The following is a 19836-nucleotide window of genomic DNA, read 5'->3' as shown; positions in this document are numbered from 1 at the left end:
TGAGCTCAATCCTCAATATGGGGCATGCAGGGGGCAGCCGATCCATGATTCTCTCATCATGGATGTTTCTATCTCCCTCTCCCTTCCTCTCTGAAATCAATAAAAATAAAAATACCTTAAAATAAAAGTACAGAAAATATTTTTTAAAAGACTGTCAGCCAATTGTGATAACTGTCACTAAGGTCCTGAAAACTCTTATGCCAGGATCCCAGACTGGAAGGGGTCAGCAATTGTTACATAATGCAAAGCTAATTCCATTGGAGGCTGAGGGTAGGCACCCGACGTGGTTCTAAGCATCACTCAGAAGACCCAATAAAATACAGAATTTAGTTGTGTTTGTATTTTTGACAGGAAGAGAGAAATCCCAACAAAATCCCAACCTAAAAATGTCAACACTTGTAGGTGGGATGGGGAAGCAGAGATCAAGTGAGAGCTTTATCACAGACACCAGACTATCTGTACTTTGACAAAATAGGGAACTGGGGAGGGAGGTGGACAGGAACTGCTGTCCTTACCGAGCAGGAGGGGAGACAGATGTCCTGGGGCAGAGTACATGCTGAGACTGCCTGGAACTGGGAGCTAAGGACTGAGAGGAAGATAGGAGGACAGGAATCCACCCCTGCCAAGTGCAGGGCCAGGAACTGGCACCCAGAACTAGCAAGTTGGGTTATAATGAAGCTCATCTCCTTGCCAGAACACATTCACTACCTGGTAAAAGAAACTACAAATGGCAGGACTTGAACAGTTTTCTATAAATGAGTAACTGGGAGAACAGGTCTCCACTCTCCACAATACTCACTGTAGAGATCTCTTTTCTACACATTGGGCTCTGCTTCATACACTGAACTCAACCCAGCTGAACTCAGCATTAGGGGTGAGAGTAGGCAATGAATAGCTAGGATTCTCAGATTCTCTGTGTGCCAGGCAGGGAGCCTTCCCATTCACTCTCCTGAGACTGCGTGTAACAGAAATAAGGGAACCAACGTCCAGGTTCAGTAACCTGTTCAAGGTCAGAGCCAGTGAGCAGTGGGGTCTGGCTCTACCAAAAGGTTTTATTTAGCACAATGGGGACTGTGAGCTACAAAGGAGGCTAATGAGGAGAAATAGCCTCTTCCTGGTCTGCATGTTATAGAGCAGAATGTGAGGAGCCAGCCCTAGGGCTTCCTGAGGGGCGATGGTGGGTAAGTCACTGGTGAGGAACCCCTCGGGGAAAGAGCCAAAGATGGAAGGGTGAGGTCCCCAGCCCTGATGGTCTGCAAAGGCTAGCTGAACAAAACCCACAGAGAAATACCTGCCCAGAGAGGCACCTGGAACCCAGGCTGTGGCACATTCCAAACTCAGTGCCCCTCCCCTCCTTTTTAACTGAATATCAACTTTCCAGGAGCAGCAACAGCCTGGCCCAGTACATGAACTGGAATCAATCTAAGCCGTTCTTTTATACCAGGGTTGGGGCACATGTGTCAGTTTGGACATTCAGACCAACTGTGAAGTCTACTGAAATCTTGCAGGAAAAGACCTGTCTCAGTGGTAAAAAAGAAAAACACACTCAGGAAGAAAGCTCCTGCTCTCCCTTCCTGTCGAATGCTGCTGTGCGAGGATGGCAGCCACCTTATAACCATGAAAAGGTCAGCACCACAGAGTAGTTGTCCCATTGATCTAAACCAGACCCAAACCACCTCCCTCAAGACTTGTGTTCTAAGGTGACGGAAAGTCTGCTTTGCCTTAAGTCAGGTTTTCAGTTACTTGCAGCTGAAAGTAACCTAATTGGTATGAGGTACATCTTTATTTCACATTTACTTAGCATACTCAATTGCAGTGCTGCCAAGAGAGGAGTAACAGAGAAATGGATCTCAACCACCCACCCCACAAAGAGCTATCACTGATTGAGATATTTACATTATGTAATAGTTACTACATGGGACACACTTTTCATTATTAAGAATAATGCTGAGTGTGACCCCTAAATTTATTTCATGATACGCTAATGGGTTGCAACTCACTTTTAAATACAGTAAACCTATGAAAGAATTATCCTATTTCCTGCCAAATTTGAACATGCCCTGAACCAGGGCAAGGTTGCATTTAATTGCAATGAAAAAGCACAGGGTACTGAGACAGACTCCTTTTACTCCTGATTAAATGCATTGCCAAGCATTCTCCAGATGTGCATCCATCTCACTTTGCCTAAAGGTAAGATGCTTTAGTGTCTGACTGGTACCACGCTGGAAGCACAAGGTGGAATCCAGCCTCTACCTGCTACTGAGCCAGCCTAGAGAACCAGAGTTCAGCCGAAAGACTGTAGGTCTGGGAGAATGTCATTCTTAAACTCTTCTGGGGACACTGAGAGGCAAAGCCTTTTCCTATTATTTTAAAAAACTATAAATGCCAGCAAAGGGGCTTTAAGCAAGAGCTTTGCCAAGGATCTGATTCTCCTACTCAATTTCAGATGAGCTCTTGTTTCCGGGAAGAGTACATGAGCCTTGCTCCAGAACATCAGACCACAGTCACCAACTGTCAATCTCGTCTACTTCCTTTGAGAAATCTTCACAGGGAAGGGCTGAGTGGTGGTGTTGGTAAATGATAGGGGTCCCTTTGGCCTGAGGAGGGGATTTCCTATAATCTAAGTCTAAAAAGTAAACAATATCCCCAGAGCTGAGCACAAAGTCACACAACTGGCACAGGCTATAGGGGCAAGGAGGTGCTAGGAGGGCTTCCTCACAATGGGGAGGAACAGACCACTTTATATACGGCTGTAAGCTGTTAGCCTGGGGGAGGAGCTGATTCAGGAGAGGAAGCAGTGTCCACTAAACAGCAGGAACGAATGTGCATACAGTATCTTCTGATGTGGGAATTAGGCTGGTCAGTGTTGAATGTAAGAGAAGCTGTGACATCAAAACTGGTCACAGTTCTGGCCAAGATGGAGAAACAGGAATCAGGTTTATCCTCCCATCTAAACCAAAAACAAAACAAAAACAAAAAATCCCAAACAAATAAAAAAACAAATCCCCCCCATACACACACAAAAAAGAAACTAACAAGGTGAGTCTTATGACTGCCGGAGCTTACATCCTTGAGAGTTTCCAGGGAGAGGAAACTGGGATGGAGCTTAAGACAGCCAAGTCTACAAGACATGTACCCGGGAGTGGAGAACTACAGAGAGATCCCCAGGGATTTGGAGAGGGTCCCCCTTAAGTATTCAGAGAGTACTAATCAATGCATGTCTTTGAGGAAACTACTTAAGGCCGGGAAAAGAACCATCCAAAATGTTTAAAAGGGTCAGCATCTGTTCCCACTAGCCAGATAGGAGAAAGACACAGTTCATGAGGCACTGGGTAGGATACCCAGGAAGATCTGAGGCAAGATCTTGGAAACTGCTTTCAAGTAAATAAAGTGGTTCCCAGTACAAAGTTCAGGATGATTTACAGGAATGAAAATAGCTAGTACCCCACAAAAAGATGAAACTCATAATGTATATTATCTGATTACCAAGCATGCAAAGAGGCAGGAAAACATGACTCACAATTCGAAGACTAATCAATCAATTGAAAACAACCCAGAACTGGCACAGACATTAAAATTAGTAGAGAAGGACAGTAAGATTCAAATCAAATTTCCAGAGATGAAAACTACAATGCCTGAAAAATACACTAGGCTGGAACAACGGGATAGCCACAGGCAAAAAGTAAAAATCTAAATCTGCACTTTACATCAGAATCAATATCAACTTAAAATGGGTAACAGATATAAATATAAACAAGAAATCTGTAGAACTTGTAGAAGAAAATGGGGAAATAATCATTGTAGCTGTGGTTTAGGCAAAGATTCCTTAGATATGAAGCTAAAAAGCATAATCCAAAAAAGGATAAAGTGAATTTCATCAAAATTAAAAACTTCTGTACTTTAAAAGATACTTTTAAGAGAATGCAAAGTTAAGTCAAAAGACAGAGAAAAAAAAATCTTTGCAAAGCATATAGCATTGCTGGAAAGGTGTGGCTCAGTGGTTGAGCATCAATCCATGAACCAGGAGGTCACAGCTCGAATCCTGATTAGGGCACATGCCCCAGGTACGGGCTGGATCCCCAGTGGGGGCCATGCGGGAGGAAGCCAGTCAATGATTATCTCTCATCACTGATGTTTCTGTCTCTCTTTCCCTCTTCCTTCCTCTCTCTGAAATCAATTAAAAAAGAAAACTATTCAGTAATAAAAAGGAATGAACTATTAACACATGGAATAACACAAAAATCTCAAAATAATTATGCCAAGTGAAAGAAGCCAGACAAAAAAGAGTACATACTGACACCTGAGACTAATATAATATTTAACTGTAACTGAAAAGTTAAAGAGTACATATTGTATGATTCCATTTATATAAAGCTTTATAAAATGCAAACTAATCTATGCTGTCAGAAAAAATCGTGTGGTTGTTGGAGATGGGAAGAAAGGGTAACAAAGAAACACATCAAAACTTATGAACAGCCCTAACTGGTTTGGCTCAGTGGATAAGAGCGTCGGCCTGCAGACTCAAAGGTCCCAGGTTCGATTCCGGCCAAGGGTATGTACCTTGGATGCGGGCACATACCCAGTAGGGAGTGTGCAAGAAGCAGCTGATCCATGTTTCTCTCTCATCGATGTTTCTAACTCTCTATCCCTCTCCCTTCCTCTCTGTAAAAAATTCAATAAAATATATTAAACAACCAAAAACTTATGAACAAATGTACACATTAGTATGATCAGCTTATTGGATGTCAATTATGCCTCTATAAAAGTGTTTTGTTTTGTTTTTAAAGGGAAAAAAAAAGTAAGATTTACTAAAATCCTGCTTGTTTACCTACTACACCCAACCTGGCAATAGACAGCTCACATTACTGTGTGAGCTGTGCTTTCTCTGGTTGGGGAAGGAGCAGGTAAAGCAGGCAACAAGTCAAGTCTCAGCAGCTGTTTCCATTTTAACTCTAGACATCTCTGTGCCAGGGCCTGGAGCCCGGCAACAGTGAAGCCACCTGCCAAGTTAGTGCCATAATTTCCTAGAGAAAGCATGCTCTACTGCGCAAAGGCAACTGAAGTTACAGTTCAGGCACGACAGCTGACATTCTTTAAGCTCCAAAGGGCACTCTTAGCAAAAATCATCAGCATGACCAATTTCATTTCTGACTACACACAAACCTATATACCGCATGACCCAGAATCTGCCTGGGATAGCTCCATATTCTCGATTTCAAGAACTCTCTTGAGGTCACAGATCTGGACTCAGCGTTCTATGTCCTTGTGGCACTCAGCTTAACTCCTGGCACTCACAATGCTGGCACTCATGAGCACTTTCAGATTTGCTTCACTCGCATGATTTTTAAGAATTAGCAGGACAAGCAGGAGGCTTCCATATTTAGACCTCTTCCCTATATGCAGAAAGAATCAGGGGTAATCCCAGAGTGGCAGATTTTACTTTCAGCACCTTTAAGTTACTGATCAGTGAGAAAAATGTAAAAATTTGGGAGTCTTCAGTTAAAAATCATAAGACTATGAAAAGAACGAAAGCTGTATTGCGAGGGACTGTTAAAGCAGCCTCTGGCTGCAAGGCAGTTGATGTCACCTGTGTCTGGGTCTCTTCCCAAACTGTTTAGCTGTTCTTTTGGGGAAGAACCAGACTCAAATCCTTGGAGAGGGAGCAGATGGTCTTCAACAAGAACAAAAGGCGTGGGGAGGAGTCTTGAGTTATCTACCCCTCCGCATGCTGTTCTTTCTTGCTGCTCATGTGTTTGAAACTGCTCTCGCTCAGAAGGAACCATCAAAAGCAGACTTGGCCAGCAGCTCCTGAGCAAAGTGCCCCAGGACTGTGTTCCTGGTGGCTGGCCCAAGTCGCAGAAGCAGTGGTTAAGATCCAAGGTCAGGATTTAGATATTCAAGAGGACCACTGGGTTATTATTTTGCTAATAATCCAACAGAAACAGAGCCATTTCCAGTGTATTCTGCTTTGTGGAAGGCAGAGTCACCATATACTCTCAAATGGATAAGGAAAGATAACTGAAGAAGGCATCTGTGGACTCTTTCGGGTCTTCGTTTCCAAGATGACCAAGAAAAGGAATAACAGTCGTGCCAAAAAAAGGCTGAGGCCACGTGCAGCCTATTCGTTGCCCAAGGACAAGGCCATTAAGAAATCTGTCATTTGAAACATAGTAGAGGCTGCAGCCCTTAGGGACATTTCCGAAGCAAATGTCTTTGACACCTATGCGCTTCCCAAGCTGTATGTAAAACTACATTACTGTGTGAGCTGTGCCATTCATAGTAAAATAGTCAGGAATCGTTCTCATGAAGCCTGGAAGGACTGAATCCCCTCACCCTGACTTAGACCTGTGGGTGCTGCCCCATGATCTTCACCAAAGCCCATGTAAGGAGTTAAGTCCTTAAGGAGTGAAGAAAAGTTCTCTGGGGTAAAAATAAATGGAAATTGTACTTAAAAATAAAAATAAAAAAAAGACGGCATCTGTGGAGTTACAGCTTTAGCACTTGTTACAGCTCATGACTCACAATATGGTTTGCAGTTGCTGATGAATCTTTGCAGGTGGTTTTCATAGGCAGCATTTTACGGGGGCCAAAAGATTGAAAAAATAAAAAAACTCAAACCTAAATCAAACAATGGCAATAACAAAAGAGAATATCCCAAACACCAAACCCTCAAAACAAAATAAAGTTCTTGTCATTTATAGCTGGGAGGGTGAGAAAGGATTTCTATTTTCAATTCAGTAGGTAGTTTCTTAAGTACAAAAAGTACAATGGTTGAATGGAGGTGGGAGAACCAAATTCAAAGTTGCCAACTTTTCTGCAGATTTGCATTTGAAGCCACCTGAAGCATTTCTCATACAAAAGGATGTACTAACTTACAAATGGGTATACTTAGGCTTAGCCATTTCTCTTCTTTCTTATTATACTGGTACACAGAGCTCTCTCAAACACCTTTCACTTAACTGCCTTGCTAGAGACTTTATAAGAACTACAGTCCAACCCAGCCGGTGTTGCTCAGTGGCTGAGCATCAATCTATGAATCAGGAGGTCACAGTTCAATTCCCAGTCGGGGCACATGCCCGGGTTGCAGGCACGATCCCCAGTGGGAGTAATGCAAGAGGCAACTGATCAGTGATTCTCTCTCGTTATTGATGATTCTATCTCACTCTCCCTTCCTCTCTGAAAAAAAAACAAACAAACAAAAAAAAACCACAGCCAGTACAGCCCCAGCCCTGGTGGAGACTCCTTCCTGCCCCAATCTCCAGTGCAGCCTCACTCCTTTCCCATACGAGTTCGATGCTTACCAAGTGTTCGTCAGCTATGTTTATTCCCAAATCCATTTATGGCAGTTTTATTTACTGAGTATTAATAACATAATTAAATAGTATACAAACAAATGACATATGAGTGTGAATAGATAAAGAGTGGCCCTAGATGACTGTTTGGAAAGACTCAATAAACACAAGTCACTAGAAAATATTGCTGGTCCCCTGGCTGGGTGGCTCAGTTGGATGGAGCATCATCCCATACACCAAAAAGTTATGGCTTCGATTCCCAGTCAGCGTGCATAAGGGAGGCATACATAAGGAAGGCAACAGGTTGATGTTTCTCTCTCACTGATGTCTCTCTCCCTTCCTTTCTCTAAACATATCCTCAGGTGAGAATTAAAAAAAATCTGTATCTACTGATCTATTGCTGGTGAATAATTATGTATGGGTGAGACCAATATATGATTGGAGAAATAAATCTTAAAAATCTAGAAAGGTTTGGCATTTAAATGACCTTACAATAGCCCTTGCTCCACTTTAAAAGAAGCCAAAGTTAGGTTTTGCAAGAATCTTAATGGTAAACTCCCCCAGAAGAACCACCCTAAAAGAAAGACATTCATTTAGCCAATGATTTATGTTTGGATTTAAAATGTTTACAGAAAAGCCCTAGCCGGTTTTGCTCAGTGGATAGAACATCCGCCTGCAGACTCAAGGGTCCTGGGTTTGATTCCTGTCAAGGGCACATGCCTGGGTTGTGGGTTCGATTCCCCCAGTAGGGGGCGGCGGGAGGAGACAGCCGATCAACGATTCTCTCTCATCATTGATGTTTCTATCTCTCCTTCTCCCTTCCTCTCTGAAATCAATAAATATATATTTTTAAAAATGTTTACAGAAGATATGTCATTTTTATGATTAATGTGTCAACCATCCATTTGTCTCAACCCTGATGGTGAAAAGAGATCCTACACACTGAGGTAGCTAAGAGATAATAATTCAAAATTCAGTCTTTGTCCTGTTTTTAGATCTCTGAGGTTGCATACACATGGCAATATTCCTGAATCAAAGTTCTGAGAGCCTACCGTGGTACAAAGGTTGAATGCCTACCTAAATACAGAACCAGCTTCTTTCTCCCCACCACACAAAATGACTGCAAGAATATTTCCCATCTGGAAATGCTTCTAACCTTTGCCAAATCCCTCTAGGTTCTATGACTAAAAGTGTATTTTCAAAGGAGGGCCCATGAGGGGTAGAACACACTGGATCCCAGGACACAAATCAGTCTGTGAGGAAGGCTAAGAAGGAAATGGACAGGTGCCTTGTTGGAGAATCAGAGGTGTGTACAGGGTCAAGGTTCAAGGGTCATGGGAGATCTACTGAAAGGGTGTCATTTAAGCTGCAATAACAGCCTGCCTTGCGGTGGGGAGTGGAGGCAGTGTGGTGGCACATAAGCATAGGGGCAGAGACCTTCCTAGAGGGGGATGCTTGGTGTGCTTGAGAAAATGAATGCAAGCCAGGACGGTTTGAGTCCTGGGAAGGAAGTGTAAAGGCAATGAGAGCAGAGACAGCAGCATCCAGGAGCTGATTATTTCTTTTGCGCTCTTCCTTTTCCCTCCTGCTTCTTTCTGAAACTGCTAGAATTTATCTGGTTCAAGTTAAAGGGTGCTGGTGGAAGAAATGCAAAGATCCACTTCAGTTCCTTAGTAGGTAAAAATAACAACAAAAACAAAACAGGACAGGGAAAATAGAAATGAAAACAAGCAAACATTACCAAGAGCACCAAAGGGAGAACTGGATCGTACATGCCTGTTATACAAAATACCCCTGGCCTTTTCCAGGAAATAGCAGGTGACAATACTATTTTTAGAGAAAATCCCAAGGCAGACAAATGATTCCCCAGTTTGCGGGTACAGTGACTCCATTAGACTTCACAAAAAAATAGTTTTTAACCACCAAAAATGTTCAAGTTAAAAAGCCTCTGGGTAAATCGGTGAATTTTTGGCATATAACTTATATACAATAAAGCTGCTAATGAAAATAAAAGTCCATGAGATGGACTAAAAGGAACCAGAGCTCTTTAGAGAGATGACTGCTACCAAGGCCAGAGCAGTAAAACCAAGGTAATGATTAAGAAATAGTGGGAGTATGTCAAAAAGGCACTGGAGCCAGCCTGAAGGGACTCCTACTGGCAAAATTTGAGACAATGTATCAAAACGAGTAATGAAAATCAATTATTTTAGGACCCTGAGTACAATTTATGAGTTCACAGTATACTAAAAATAAACAGAGGGAAAAGTCATTTGCCACACCATTGGGGAAGACTATAAAACTAACTTCTCACTTTAAAAATGTGGAGGGGTCTCCAGTTAAAATCACAAGACCATAGTAATCAAAAGAATTAAGCTTTACCCTACTTTATAGAGTTGCAGCTAACAAATGTACAAGGAATGAAAGAATTATAAAATCGCCATGTTGTAAATGGCAACGAAATAATTTCCTCCAGTATGAATTGTCATTGGTGTAAATGTCAGTAGGGAGAAGCCTGATGAGGAGCAGGGCATTTGCAGGATGTGCAAGTACCTCCCAGACCGCCTGCTCCTTGCAAAGGGGAAATGTTCCTTTACAAAAAAGATCACATTTAAAATTACAAATAGTTAAGCTGAGTATGAAGTAAACAGCATCATATATGAAGTCTTCATACTCAAGTGTTTAACCAGAAACCATTCAGACAGAGTCTCAGGAGGCACAGCTTTGAGGAGATTCGTGTAAAATTCCAGTGAAATGGCACCTGTACAGCAGATTGCATGCCATGGTCAGGGTTGAGCCTCACAGTCAGCCAGCCTGAGGATTGATCCCATCAACAAATGGGTCAACAACAATCAAGATCCAATTACAACAGGAAGGCCCATATAATCCACACAAAGGACATTCCTAGAGCACCCAGGTCAGGGAATCAAGGAGACTATTCCACTGGGTCCCACAGGACACCTACTACATTAGGCCACCCCACAAAGACTGGGAGTCATAGAAATTCTATCTAATACACAGAAACATATACAAAGAGACAACCACAATGGGAGACAAAAATAACACAACAGGCCCCAAATGAAAGAACAGAAGAAATCTCCAGACAAAGAGCTAAATGAAATGGAGGTAAAAAATTTAGCAGATATAGAGTTCAAAGTAATGCTAATAAGGATGCTCAAGGAACTCAGTAAGAACTACACCAGCATGAAAAGGGACACAGAAACTATGAAAAAGAACCAGTCAGAAATGAAAAATACTACATCTCACAAATATTCAAAGAATACACAGAAGGAATAAAAAGTAGGATGGATAAAGCATAGGACTGAATCAGATTTGGAAAACAACGTAGAAAAAAAAACAGTCAGAATGGGGTGAAGAAAAAATGAAAAAGAACTAGGATAGTTTAAGGGAATTTTGGGACATGAAATGAAACAACATGTACATCACAGGCGTACCAGAAGGAGAAGAGACAGAGAGCAAGGAATCAAGAATCTATTTCAAGAAATAATGACTGAAAATTTCCCTAACCTGGTGAAGGACACACAGTCCAGGAAGCACAGGGAGTCCCAAACAAGATGAACCAAAAGAGACCCATATCAAGACACATCTATATATATAAAAGGCTAATACGCAGTGTCCCCTTGGAAGTTCAACCGGGCGTTCGATCGCTTGCTATGATGTGTGCTGATCACCAGGGAGTGGCATGGAACATGGTGGGCAAACAGTGGCAGCAGCAGGGCGCTGAGGAAGAGGGAGGCGGGGCGGGGGGCGGGGGGGGGGGGGGGGTGGTGACCGCACGCTGGTGGCACGTGGGTAGCAAGGGAAGGAGGTGGGGAAGCGGGGAACCTGATCAGCCCTGATCGCAGGCCAGGCCAAGGGACCCTACCCATGCATGAATTTTGTGTACCGGGCCTCTTGTCATAATTAAAATTCCAAAAGATTGAAGACAAAGAGAGAATCTTAAAAGCATCAAGAGAAAAGCAGGTAATTACCTACAAGGTGTGGTTCAGTGGTTAGTGTTGGCCTGCACACTGAAAGGCTGTGGATTCAATTCCTGGTCAAGGGCATGTACCTGGTCCAGGTTTGACCCCTGGCCCCGATCAAGATGCATGCTGGAGGCAACCAATCAATGTGTCTCTCTCACATCGATGTCTGTCTGTCTCTCTCCCCCCCCCCCCCCCCCACTCCTCCCTTCCACTCCCTCTAAAAAACAATGGGAAAATATCCTTGGGTAAGGATTAACCAAAAAAAAAGAAAGAAATGGACAAACAACTATATGCTAACAAACCGGACAATCTGGAAGAAATCAATAAAATCCTAGAAACATACAATCCTCCAAAACTGAATCAGGAAGAATCAGAGAATCTGAATAGACAGATTACAAACAGTGAAACTGAAGCAGTAAAAAAACAACCAACAACAAAAAAAACCCTCCCAACAACTAAAAGTCCTGAAAACTTCCAACAAATAAAAGTCCTGAACTGGATGGCTTCACAGATGAATTTCACCAAACATCCAAAGAACTAACATCTATCCTTCTTGAAGTGTTCCAAAAAATTAAAAAGGAGGGAAAACTCCCAAGCTCATTTTACCAGGTTAGCATTATCTGAATTCCAAACCCAGATAAAGACATGACAAAAATAGAAAATTATAGGCCAATATCCCTTATGAACATAGATGGTAAAATCCTCAACAAAATATTAGCAAACTAGATCCAGCAATACAATAAAAAGGTCATACACCAGGATTAAGTGGGATTTATGCCAGGAATGCAAGGTAGGTACAATATTCAGAAATCAATAAACATGATATACCACATAAACAAAATGAAGGATAAAAATCACATGATCATACACACATAGATGCAGAAAAAGCATTTGATGAAATCTAGCACCCATTTATGATAAAAATTCTCAGCAAAGTGGGAACAGAAGGAACATACCTCAACATAATAAAGACCATATGACAAATACACAGCCAACATCATACTCAATGGGCAAAACCTAGAAGTGTTTGCCTTAAGCCCAGCCGGCATGGCTCAGTGGTTGTGTCAACCAGGTCACGGTTCAATTCCTGGTCAGGGCACATGTCTGGGTTGCAGGCTCGATCCTCAGTGGGGGTGGTGCAGGAGACAGCCGATCAATGATTCTTTCTCATCACTGATGTTCCTATCTCTCTCTCTCTCTCTCTCTCTCTCTCTCCCTTCCTCTTTGAAACCAATAAAAAAATATTCTTAAAAAAAGCGTTTCCCTCAAGATCAGGATCAAGATAGGGATGTCCACTTTCACCAATATTATTCAAAACTAGAAGCCCAGTGCACAAAATTCGTGCAGGGGGCGGTGGGGGGGGGGGGGGGTGTCTCTCAACCCAGCCTGCACCCTCTCCAATATGGGACATCCCTCTCACAATCCCGGACAAGTGACTCCTAACCGCTCACCTGCCTGCCTGCCTGATTGCCCCTAACAGCTTCTGCCTGCCAGCCCGACTGATGCCTAACTGCTCCCCTGCCGGCCCAATCACCCCCAATTGCCCTCCCCTGCCGGCCTGATGGCCCACAACTGCTCTCCCCTGCTACGACCCTCCTCCTCCACGCAAGGCAGCAGAGAAACCAGGACCGACCTCCTTCATGCCACACAGAGCCCTGGGATCCCCAAGCCTTATGGTGTAGAGTGGCCGCCAGGCCCCACCTCCGCTGTGCGCAGGGCCATCTTGTGGTGATGTAGCATGAGGGTGTGACGCCACCTAGGCTTTTATTATATAGGATAGTACTGAAAGTTCTAGCCATGGCAATCGAACAAGAAGAAATAAAAGGCATGTAAAGCGAAAGGAGGAAGTAAAACTCGTATTATTCACAGATGACATGATATTCTACATAGAAAACCCTAAATACTACACCAATAACCTACCAGAACTAATAAATGAATTCAGCAAAATTAATAACCAGAAATCAGTGGTATTTCTATACACCAACAATGAGCTATCAGAAAGAGAAACTAAGAAAACAATCCCATTTACTATTGCAACAACAAAAAAATAATGTCCCTAGCAATAAATTTAACCAAGGAGGTTAAAGACCTGTACTCGGAAAATACAAATAAGGGAGAGCATATACCATGTATATGGATTTGATGAATTAACATCATTAGCATGTCTATATTACCCAAAACAAGCTATAGATTTAACACAATTCCTATTAAAATACCAATGGCATATTTCACAGACCTAGAACAAATATTCAAAAATTTATATGGAACCAAAAAGGCCCAGATAGCCTCAGCAATCTGAAGAAAGAAGAACAAAGTTGGATACAATACCTGATATCAATCTATACTACAGGCCATTGCAATCCAAACAGTCTGGTACTGGCATAAGAATAGGCATATACATCAATAGAATAGAACAGAGAGCCCAGAAATCAACGGACACCTAAATGGTCAATTAATATTTGACAAAGGAGGCAAGAACATACAATGGAATAAAGGCAGTCTCTTCAACATATAGTGTTGAGAAAATTGGACAGGTACATGCAAAAAAAATGAAAGGAGACCATCAACTTACAAACTCAAAATGGATACAGACTTAAATGTAAGTCACAAAACCATAAAAATCCTAAAAGAAAACACAAGCAGTAAAATATCAGACATCTCTTGTAGTAATATTTTTATTGATATGCCTTCAGGGCAAGGGCAATAAAAGAAAAAATAAACAAATGGGACTCCATCAAACTAAAAAGTTTCTGTACAACAAAAGAAGCTGCCAGCAAAATGAAAAGGGAACCCACTGTATGGGAGAACATATTTTCCAATGGTACATCTGGTAAGAATACCCAAAATACATAAAGACTTATACAACACCAGTAAGACAAATAATCCAATTAAAAAATGGGCAAAAGACCTGAATAGATAGTTCTCCAAAGAGGACAGATGGCCAATAGACATATGAAAAAATACTCCACATTACTAACCATCAGAGAGATGCAAATTAAAACCACACTGAGGTATCATCTCACACCTGCAATAATGGCTACCATCAATAAATCAACAAGTACCCGGCGAGGATGTGAAGACAAGGGAACCCTAGTGCAATGTTGGTGAGAATGCAGACTGGTGCAGCCACTGTACAAAACAGTGCAGATTTGTTTCCTTAAAAAATTTTAAATGGAACTGTCTTTTGACCCAGCTATCCCACTTCTGGGGAACATAGCCCAAGAATCCCCAAACACCAACTCAAAAGAATATATGCACCCCTATGTTCATAGCAGCATTATTTATAACTAGAGGCCCAGTGCACAGATTCCCACAGCCTGGCCTGCGCCCTCGCGCAATCCGGGATCCCTCAGGGATGTCGGAGAGCCCGTTTCGGCCTGATCCCCACAGGCCAGGCCGAGGGACCCCAACAGTGCACGAATCTGTGCACCGGGCCGCTAATATGCATATAAGATCTTTGGTTAATCTCTTCCCGCCCTCCCACTTCCCCTCTTCCCTCTGAGATTCATCAGTCTGTTCCAGGTTTCCATGCCTGTGGTTTCTGCTCCTGCGTTGAGTGTCTGCCCCCTGATGGTCAGTGCATGTCATAGCTACTGGTTGGTCGGCCGATTGGCCGGTCACTTAGGCTTTTATATATATAGACTAGAGGCCCGGTGCATAAAAATTTATGCACTTGAGGGGGTGGGGGGAGGGGAGTCCCGCAGCCCGGCCTGTGCCCTCTTGCAGTCTGGGATCCCTCAGGGGATGACCACCTGCTGGTTTAGGCCCGCTCCCCGAGGGAACTGGGCCTAAGATGGAAATCAGACATCCCTCTGGCAGCCCGGCAGCCCTCGGGGGATGTCCACTTGCCAGCGGGGAGCAGGCCTAAACTGCAGTTGGACATCCTTAGCGCTGCTGAGGAGGCAGGAGAGGCTCCCATCACCACCGCTGTACTGGCAGCCATCAGCCTGGCTTGTGGCTGAGCAGAGCTCCTCCCATGTGAGAGCGCCCTGACCACCAGAGGGCAGCTCCTGCATTGAGCGTCTGCCCCCTGGTGGTCAGGGTGTGTCATAGTGACCAGTCATTCCCAGTCGTGCTGCTGTTAGGGTCAGTTTGCATATTACCCTTTTACTATATAGGATAGAGGCCTGGTGCACGGGTGGGGACTGGCTGGTTTGACCTGAAGGGTGTCCTGGATCAGGGTGGGGGTCCCGCTTGGGTGCCTAACCAGCCTGGTTGACGGGCTGATGGCTGTTTGCAGCTGGTCGCACCCCCTTCCGGGTGGGGGTCCCCACTGGGGTGCCTGGCCAATCTGGGTGAGGGGATGATGGCTGTTTGCAGCTGGTCGCACCCCCTTCCGGGTGGGGGTCCCCACTGGGGTGCCTGGCCAGTCTGGGTGAGGGGCTGAGGGCCGTTTTCAGGCTGGCGGGCGACTGAAGCTCCCAACCTCTCCTCTTTTTCTTTTTTATTCTGGTATTTATTTACCTTCTATGGCTGTCACTGGAACTGAGAGCCAGCTTTAGCTCTGAGGCTTGGCTCCAGCTCTGAGACCTTGGCTGCTGAAAGCAGGTATCTGGATTTGTTTGGCTTCTATAATTGAAACACTGTTGCAACTCCAGCTCTGAGGCCCGGCTGGCTGAAAGCAGGTTTCTGGGGTTTGTTTAGCTTCTATAATTGCAACATTGTTTCTTAGAGTGCAGCTCAGAGGCCGGCAGCGGCAGGAGGGGAACCTTGGCTTCCTCCATCACTGGAGCAAGCAAGCCTCCTATTCGCTTCAGCTGCCTGGCTGCCGGCCGCCATCTTGGTTGGCAGTTAATTTTCATATCGCCCTGATTAGCCAATGAGAAGTGTGTCGGAGGTATGGTTAATTACCATGTTTGTCTATTATTAGATAGGACTAGAGGCCCGGTGCACAAAAATTTGTGCACTCGGGGGTAGAGGGTCCCTCAGCCCAGCCTGTGCCCTCTCGCAGTCTGGGACCCCTCAGGGGTGACCACTTGCTGGCTTAGGCCTGCTCCCCGGGGGATTGGCCCTAAGCTGGCAGTCAGACATCCCTCTGGCAGCCCGGCAGCCCTTGGGGGATGCCCACTTGCCAGCAGGGAGCAGACCTAAGCTACAGTCAGACATCCTTAGCGCTGCTGAGGAGGCAGGAGAGGCTCCCATCACCACCGCTATACTGGCAGCCATCAGCCTGGCTTGTGGCTGAGCAGAGCTCCCCGCTGTGAGAACGCCCTGACCACCAGCGGGCAGCTCCTGCATTGAGCATCTGCCCCCTGGTGGTCAGTGTGTGTCATAGTGACCAGTCTTTCCCAGTCTTTCTGCTGTTAGGGTCAGTTTGCTTATTACCCTTTTACTATATAGGATAGAGGCCTGGTGCACGGGTGGGGGCTGGCTGGTTTGCCCTGAAGGGTGTCCCGGATCAGGGTGGGGGTCCCGCTTGGGTGCCTAACCAGCCTGGTTGACGGGCTGATGGCTGTTTGCAGCTGGTCGCACCCCCTTCCGGGTGGGGGTCCCCACTGGGATGCCTGGCCAGTCTGGGTGAGGGGCTGAGGGCCATTTTCAGGCTGGCGGGCGACTGAAGCTCCCAGCCTCTTTTTTTTTTTTTTTATTCTGGGATTTATTTACCTTCTATAGCTGTCACTGGATTTGAGAGCCGGCTCCAGCTCTGAGGCTGTGGCTGGCTGAAAGCAGGTATCTGGGTTTGTTTAGCTTCTATAATTGAAACTCTGTTGGCATCACTGGCGCTCTAAGCTCTGAGCCCGCTGGCAGCTGAAAGCAGGTGTCTGGGTTTGTTTAGCTTCTATAATTGCAACATTGTTGCATCCGGAGCTCAGAGCTGGGCCGTGGCAGGCGGGGAACCTTGGCTTCCTCCGTCACTGGAGCAAGCAAGCCTCATGTTCGCTTCAGCTGCCTGGCTGCTGGCCACCATCTTGGTTGGCAGTTAATTTGCATATCTCGCCAATTAGCCAATGGGAAGGGTAGCGAAGTTACGGTTAATTACCATGTTTCTCTATTATTAGACAGGATAGCCAAGATCTGGAAACAGCCCAAGTACCCATTAGTAAATGAGTGGATATGAAAACTATGGTACATTGTACCATGATGTGGTACAATGGAATACTATGTGGCCATAATAAAAGAAGGAAACCTTATATTTTGTGACAGCATGGATGGACCTGGAGATTATTATGCTAAGTTAAATAAGCCAGTTAGAGAAAGATAAATACCATATGATCTTACTTATATGTAGAATCTAATGAACACAATAAACTGACAAACAAAATAGAAATAGAGACATAGATACATGGAACAGTCAGGACAGCTGTCAGAGGGGTCGGGGGAAAGGGGGGTCTATATGAAAGAAGGTGAAGGGATTAGCCAAGTAAGTATGCATAACCTACAGACAAAGGTAACAGTGTGATGATGGCCAGAGGGAAGGGGTGGGGCGGGGGCTGGGTAGATGGGGGCAAAGGGAGGGAAAATGGGGACACATGTAATAGTATCAAAAATAAAATTATTTTTTTTAATCCCCATGTATTTAATACATGTTCACTGATTTTTTTAGAGAGGTGGGAAGGGGGAGAAGGGAGAGGAAAAAAGAAGGGTGAGAGGGAGAGTGAAACATTGATGTGAAAGTGAAACATCCATGGGTTTCTTCCCATGGATGGGATCAAATCCACAACCTAGGTATGTGCCCTGACCAGGAATCGAACCTGCGACCTTTAAGTGCATGGGAAAATGCTCCAACCAATTGAGCCACACTTGCCAGGGCGACAATAAAATTATTTTTAATTAAAATAATTTTTAAAAAACCATTCAGACATTTCAACTTCCAATGTACAGGAAATCAAGGCAGAAAACAACTGTGGCAGTTTCAATATGAATCTGGTTTTATATACTACTGAATCATTTTCATTTTTCTTAGATATGACCAATAGGAGAATAAGGAGATTATTCTCATTCTTAGAGCATGCTCAAATATTTAGACGTAAAGTGCCATGTCTGTAACTTTAATGGCTCAGCAAAACAAAACCCATGAATATATATACATTAATATCATTCTGTAAATAGACAAATGGTGAATGTGACAAAATGTCAACTATCACAGAACATAGGTGGTGAGCACATGGGTATTTACTGTTTCATTTTTATTTTTCTCTATGTCCGAAAACTTTACCAATAATAGCTGCATATACACACAATGCTGTGGGGCCTTTGGTTCATTTAAGACAAGCAATAGCATCTGCAGGATTTTGTATTATGATGATCACAATCCCAAAGAAAAGAAAATAATGTGTTCATAGCAAGGTCTATTTTCAAAATGTTAAAATCTCATGATGTTAAGGAAACTTGGAGAAAAAGGACTGGCATCTTAAATTGCCCACATAGCCAAGCTGCGATAGCCCAACCTTGTCCTTCTCATATCCACAAAAAACAATAACAAACCCTAAAAACCTCCCATGGTCCTCAAATTTAAGAAAACTGCTGCAGCCTTCTTAGCCATCATATTCTGCAGGCAACGTGTAGGCCTGTTTTAAGATAAATCTTAGCTCAGAATCATCTCTTTTTTATAGGTACCTATTTCCCTATCTGTAAAACAAAAGGAGAGTGAGGTCTTGGCCCAACCCCCTCCACTGACCCTAAACTGCACGTACATTTGGGCCACTCCAGGAGCTGCAGTGCTAGACTCACACCAGGGTTCCTCTAGACATCACTGATCATGTTAGCTGGACAAAAGATGTGGGGGCAGAACACAGTCCAGTGACTGGGACACAGGGAGCCTTAATGACAGTATGTGAAATAACAGCATCACTGTTGTCACTGTCCATCTGAGAATGCACTTGCCCCAGCAACCCCTCACACCAGGCATTGTCACTCCCAATATACAGATGGCACATAGAAGCTGAGAAAAGTGGGACAATTTTCCTAAACATTCATAACGTGTCACACACAGCAGAGGCAAGATGTGAACCCAACAAAGGACCTACATATCCTCTTGGGGCTCACATCAACTTGGCACCACCTCTGCACACCTGCCCTAGCTGGCACACTCTACCCACCCAGGATACAATCAGGGCCCTGTTTCTGCCCTTGCCACCAAACAGTTCAATATCCACACAATAGCCAAAAGGAGCCTATTAAAACCCAAGTCAGCTCATGACCCTCCAATGATCCCACCTTACTCTCAAAGACAATCCTATCTAATAAAGAGGGAATATGGTAATTGACCCTCACACCATCGCAAAGATGGAGGTGCCCACAGCCAATGAGGGAATATGCTAATTGCCATGCCTTCAAAGATGGTTGCCCACAGCCAATGAGGAAATATGCTAATTGACTGCCACACCCTCTAAGATGGCTGGTAGGGAAGGGCAGTTGTGGGCAATCAGGCCAGCAGGGAAGGCAGTTAGGGACAACCAGGCCAGCAGGAGAGGGCAGTTGGGGGCAATCGGGCCGGCAGGGGAGCAGTTAGGCGTCGATCAGGCTGGCAGGGGAGTGGTAAGGGGGTGATCAGGCTGGCAGGCAGAAGCGGTTAGGGGCAATGAGGCAGGCAGGAAAGCGGTTGGGAGCGAGCGGTCCTG

At 44.3% G+C, this 19836-nt stretch overlaps 1 protein-coding gene and 1 pseudogene across 1 annotated transcript in view; one reads left to right on the top strand and one right to left on the bottom strand.

Moving 5' to 3' along the window:
* FKBP1A (FKBP prolyl isomerase 1A) overlaps window positions 1-19836 on the bottom strand; it is a 32781-nt gene that overhangs the window by 6309 nt on the left and 6636 nt on the right. The window lies entirely within an intron of this gene.
* Window positions 6063-6386, top strand: LOC139014507 (small ribosomal subunit protein eS26 pseudogene; annotated as a pseudogene).

This window comes from Myotis yumanensis, unplaced genomic scaffold (assembly GCF_028538775.1).
Source record: "Myotis yumanensis isolate MYYU_CA2020_CCGP unplaced genomic scaffold, mMyoYum1.0.hap1 SCAF_7, whole genome shotgun sequence".
NCBI lineage: Eukaryota > Metazoa > Chordata > Mammalia > Chiroptera > Vespertilionidae > Myotis > Myotis yumanensis.
The sequence above is the reverse complement of the archived record's forward strand: the minus strand, read 5'-3'. Positions and strand labels throughout refer to the sequence as shown.